The sequence below is a fragment of the Pongo abelii genome, chromosome 18, assembly GCF_028885655.2.
Source record: "Pongo abelii isolate AG06213 chromosome 18, NHGRI_mPonAbe1-v2.0_pri, whole genome shotgun sequence".
NCBI classification, from domain to species: domain Eukaryota; kingdom Metazoa; phylum Chordata; class Mammalia; order Primates; family Hominidae; genus Pongo; species Pongo abelii.
In genome coordinates this window covers 85,942,065-85,947,469 of record NC_072003.2, presented here as the reverse complement: position 1 = coordinate 85,947,469, position 5,405 = coordinate 85,942,065, and the positions used below count along the sequence as shown (strand labels likewise).

The 5,405-nt window shown below is 50.6% G+C and overlaps 1 pseudogene; it reads right to left on the bottom strand.

The window, feature by feature from the left end:
- Positions 1-3,850: 3,850 nt before the first annotated feature.
- On the bottom strand, positions 3,851-4,721 carry LOC100442978 (large ribosomal subunit protein eL8-like; annotated as a pseudogene).
- Between the last annotated feature and the right edge of the window lie 684 nt (positions 4,722-5,405).

The window sequence follows — 5,405 nt, the reverse complement described above, 5'->3', positions numbered from 1 at the left end:
CACCTTTCACTGTCCTGTCCTTCCCAGGGAGGCCTGTGGGGACAGTTCCCAAGGACCGTGGTGAGCAGGCGGTAGCGAGGCAGGTGCTTAACAACCCAACTTCTTGTTCCCACGGCTCTTGAATACCTGTCAGCGTTGGGATTGTGTCACTCACACGTGATAAGGGGAGAATGGAAGACAACCATTTGACAAGTGCTGAGACCGTCCCTTTTATTTTTATATCTATTATTATTTTTTGAGACAGGGTCTTACTCTGTCACCCAGGCTGGAGTGCAGTGGTGTGATCACAGCTCACTGCAGCCTTGAACCCCCAGGCTTGAGCCATCCTCCCGCCTCAGCCTCCAAGTAGCTAGGACGACAGGTGTGCACCACCATGCCCAGCTAATATTTTTTAGTAGAGATGGGGTCTCCCTGTGTTGCCCAGGCTGGTCTTAAATGCCTGGCCTCAAGCAGTCCTCCCACCTTGGCCTCCCAAAGTGCCGGGATTACAGGCATGAGTCACTGTACCTGGCCTGTACCCTTCTTTTTGAGACAATCTCACTGTTGCCCAGGCTGGAGCGCAGGGGTACAAACTCAGCTCACTGCAACCTCCACCTCCTGGGTTCAAGCTATTCTCTTGTTTCAGCCTCCCGAGTAGCTGGGACTACAGGTGCGCACCACCACGCCTGGCCGATTTTTGTTTTTTTTTTTTTTTTAAGTAGAGATAGAGTTTCATCATGTTGGCCAGGCTGGTCTCCAACTCCTGGCCTCAAGTGATCCGCCTGCCCCAGCCTCCCAAAGTGCTGGAATTACAGGCATGCATCACCGTACCCGGCCTGTACCCTTTTAAATGAAGCTGTCGTGATTCATGGGTCCTATCTTGGTATCTTCCTAAATGGTGGCGTGGTTTTGCCAGTGGATGAGAGAGACTTGTGCAGAATCTGCAGCTGCAGTTTCCAGAACACATACCTTTGGCTCTGCAACAGTGAGCGCTGGACTCTGGAGCCCAGTAGCCCAGCTCTCACTGCGGGCTGTGGTCCTAGGTGGGTGCTGTGGGCAGGTCACCTACCTGTGCAGGTTTTGGCTTAAGGGGTTGAACTCCTTGGTTTCTAAAGTTCTTACCAGTTTTAATATTCTGAGTTTATTTTGAGACTAACTAGTCACCATCCCTTAGGTTTTTTGGTTGTCTAATTCCTTCTAGAAATTTTAGAATATGAGAAGGATAAAGAAGGAGCACCACTTGGGCAACCTTGACATCGCCCCTTATTTATTTCCAGGCTTTCTTCTCTGCACTTTTGAAACATAGCCACGATTAACAACAGGAGCTTCGGAAGCCAACAGACGTGGCTTTCAGCATCAGTGCTGCCGCCCTGTGGTGCGGTGGGTGTGCGGTGGCAGCTGCTTCATCCCTCGGAGCCTCCCATTGCTCATCTGTAAGGGGGTGCAGTTGTGTGAACGTTAGCCGAAATGATGTGCCTGAGGTGCACGGTCACAGCTCAGCGGTGCGCCCGCTGCTGAGGCCAGTCGGCCTGGCCGCCCCAGACCCACTGATTGTCCCCCAGATGGAGGACTCACTCTCCAAAGGGGTGAGACTGAGGACTCAGCCAGAGCTCCTGCCTGGTACCCTTGTGTCAAGAGTGGACCCTGGGGCAGAAGTGGGCGTGATGGCCCTAGAGCCATTTCGCAGGTGACACGGCTGACACAGGAGCCGAGCCCTGGGGAACGTGGGCTGAGAAGCTGGAGCACTGGGCGAGCTCTAGGAGGCTTCTTTGGGCACAGCAGGTGGGAAACGCAGGAAGGAGCCTCCGTTCCTGCTCCAGGAGGGAGGTCAGGTGTCATCTGGCCCCAGCTCACTGGCTTCACCCAAACAGGTGGAGGCGTGTGTGACCCGAGTTCCCCGTCTGGGTGAGCCTGGCCACACCCCTCCCCAGCCCTCGGATGGCCGGTCACTGAACTGGAAACGGGCCCCTCCGGGTTGAGCTCTGAAAGCCTGCACCACACGCAAGTGGAAACGCGAGACCTAGGAAGCACCCGCAGGCCTTGTTCCTGGGCAAATATGCAATCAATACAATTGAATAAATAGAAAACAGATCAACATGGGGCCTTTGAGAGACTCAAAGTGAAGGAACTACATCGTGAAAAAGCTTCACTGCAGGAATCGAGAAAATCTCAGGCATCATCCGCTCCTTACTCCTGAGACATTTGAGACGGTTTTCCACGAAAACAAGTTGTGTCGATGAAGTGTCCTCGAAACTTTATTAAGAAAAAGGTTTTTTAAAAAGGAAAATGTGTCAATTTTTGCTCGTGTTTGCTCTGATCTTAAAATACACAGGAAAACATGAGCTCTAAAAATAGAAGTCCTGTGAGGTGGGTGAGGATCCTAAACAAAGCCTGCAGACAGTGAGCAGGAATAAAAAGCTCAGCAGGAGGGATGGTGATGTTTCTAAAAATACAAATGCATACTCACAACATCAACGTTTGTATTAGAAGATGTGCTGTGGAGGGAGAAAGAAAATCTGTGAGCACTAAGATGAGAGTGCTGGAGACCAGGTGGTGGCAAGCCACAGCCAAGCCCAGTGTGGAAGGCAAGACCACACCGGCATTCAGAAACACGACAGGAGGACGTCCCTGGGCTGCGGAGGCAGCGTCTGAGCCAGGGCTTCTCCCCACACCTGTGGCAGGAGTCTGGGCCTCGTCTACAGATACGAGCAGGCAACAAGGAGCTGCCAGGTATCTGAGGACATCAGTATCTTGAGACACGCGCTAGCCGTGGTGGACATGTTCATACAGGAGTCACAAAGGGACTTGGAGGCCATCGTGTCCATTAAAAAGAGAATGGACTGGTGAGAAAAAACTTAGAAATTGAAATCACAGGCCAGGCGTGGTGACTCACACCTGTAATCCCAGCACTTTGGGAGGCCGAGGTGGGTGGATCACTTGAGGTCAGGAGTTCGAGACCAGACTGGCCAAGATGGTGAAACCCCGTCTCTACTAACAATACAAAAATTAGCCAGGCATGGTGGCGCACGCCTGTAATCCCAGCTACTTGGGAGGCTGAGGCCCAAGAATTGCTTGAACCCGGGAGGCGGAGGTTGCAGTGAGCCAAGATCACACCACTGCACTCCAGCCTGGGCGATAGAGTGAGACTCAGAAAAAAAAAAAAAAATGTTGAAATTCAAAATACAGAGACTCAGTAGTGGGCTGAAGGCATAATGACACAGACACAGATAGTGCAGAGATGGAGCCAGGTGATTCTTCCCCACAGCCCTGCAAAATGGGATAGGGGTGGAAGAAGCGTGAAATGGAAACAGTCATAGTAAAACTTTGGACCAGCTAAAGAAAGATTTGACTTCACAGTGAAAAGGCCTGGAGGGCCAGAGCAAGTCACACGCAGTTCCACAACTCACTAGCAAACGTTTAAGGCAATAACAACAAAAACTCATATGGATAAAATGGTCTCACATGGATAAAATAGTCACACTTTCCTGAGAGAGAGGAAAGATCTGAATCAAGAAATACGTTGTGTTCCAGAGGGAAGGGTTTGATACTGGGAAGATGCTACTTCTCCCTATACCAAACAGCAAAATCTCACCAGGCGTTGCTCATAGAAATCGACAAGGTGGACAGGAAATACTCAAGAACAGTCCCAGGCAAGGAAAAGGGATTGGCCTCTGGATGCAGGTCTGATGATGGAGCTTCCCACCTGCAAACAGCGGAGTGTCTGCAGCTCAGGAGAGCGGAAGACAGGGTCTCCAAGCAGTTGGGAACCTGGGACATGACAGTGATTTCAAATGGGGGAAGGATTTGCCTCTTCAGAGACAGACTCAGAGCTACTGGCTGTTGTTCTGAAGGATGAAAAAAGCAACTTGGATTTTTTTTTTTGAAGGAAAATTTGTATTATTTTAATTATTTTTATGTACGGAAAACTCAACAGTGTACATTTAACCCAGTTTAGTGGCAAGTTCTTTAGCCTTTGCCTTTTTGAGTTTGGCAATGTGAGCCACAGACTTGGGACCCAGGACATTGCCACCCCGGTGACGGCAGATCTCATCGTATCTGTCATTATAATCGGTCCTGATAGCTGCTACCAGCTTAGCCAAAGCACCTTTGTCTTCCGAGTTCACCTGTGTGAAGGCAACAGTCGTGCAGGTCTCCCTGTGGACTAGACAGCCCAGTCTTGCCTTCTCCTGGATAATGCAGTAAGGGACCCCCATTTTACGACACAAGGCAGGCAGGAAGACAACTGGCTCGATGGGCTCCACATCGTGTGCAGTCACCACCAGCTGAGCTTTCTTGTTCTCCACTGAGGTGGTGACAGTGTTAACTCCTGCTCAAAGGACAGGTGGTCTCTTAGTGGGGACGTCCCCTTTGTTGGTAGCTTTCTTCTCGGCCTGGGCCAACAGCCTCTGCTTCTTCTCTTGCTTTGTCTCTGGTCTGTACTTGTGGGCCAGCCTAAGCAGATGAGGAGCTGTTTGGCAGTCCAGGGCCTGGGTGAACTGGTTAATCGCAGGAGGCACTTTCAGCCGCTTATAGAGGATGGCTCTCTGCCGCTGCAACCTGATATAATGGGGCCATTTCACAAAGCGGGCGAGGTCCCTTTTGGGCTGGATGTCCTGTCCAATACCAAAATCCTTAGGCCTTTTCTCAAACAGGGGATTCACCACTTTCTTGGCCTCCTGCTTCTTCACGACAGCAGGGGCTGAAGCCACCTTCTTCCCCTTAGCCTTCTTTCCTTTCAGCATCTTGGGCAGCGGGAGGAGAGAGCGCAACTTGGATTTCTAAATTGTGCCACACATAAAAATAAATCCCAGGCTAATTCAATATTGAAACAGAAAATATAAGAGGCAGCCGGGCACGGTGGCTCACGCCTGTAATCTCAGCACTTTGGGAAGCCAAGGCAGGCGGATCACGAGGTCAGGAGTTCAGGATCAGCCTGGCCAACATGGTGAAACCCATCTTTACTAAAAATACAAAAATTAGCCAGGCATGGTGGCGGGCACCTGTAATCCCAGCTACTCGGAGGCTGAGGCAGGAGAATAGCTTGAACCTGGGAGGGGGAGGTTGCAGTGAGTCGAGAGCACACCATTGCTTTGGAGAGAAGTAGGAGAGAAGGCTTGATAATGTTGGGATAGGAAAGGGCTTCATAAGCAAGACCTTGAATTTCAAGAGGAATCTGTTCCTTTGTCCCCCTTAGAAAGTCAGGTTTTGACTGGTGCAGAATCCAAACGAACCCACCAAGCTGAATGATCTGAAGAAGAGTTCTCCAAGCCGCAGAATCAACCAGGCCAGGTTATGTAGTTATTCTGTGTCAGCCTTTTATTGTTTTTTTTTTGAGATGGAGTCTCGCTCTGTCACTCAAGCTGGAGTGCAGTGGCACAATCTCTGCTTACTGCAACCTCTGCCTCCTGGGTTCAAGTGATTCTCCT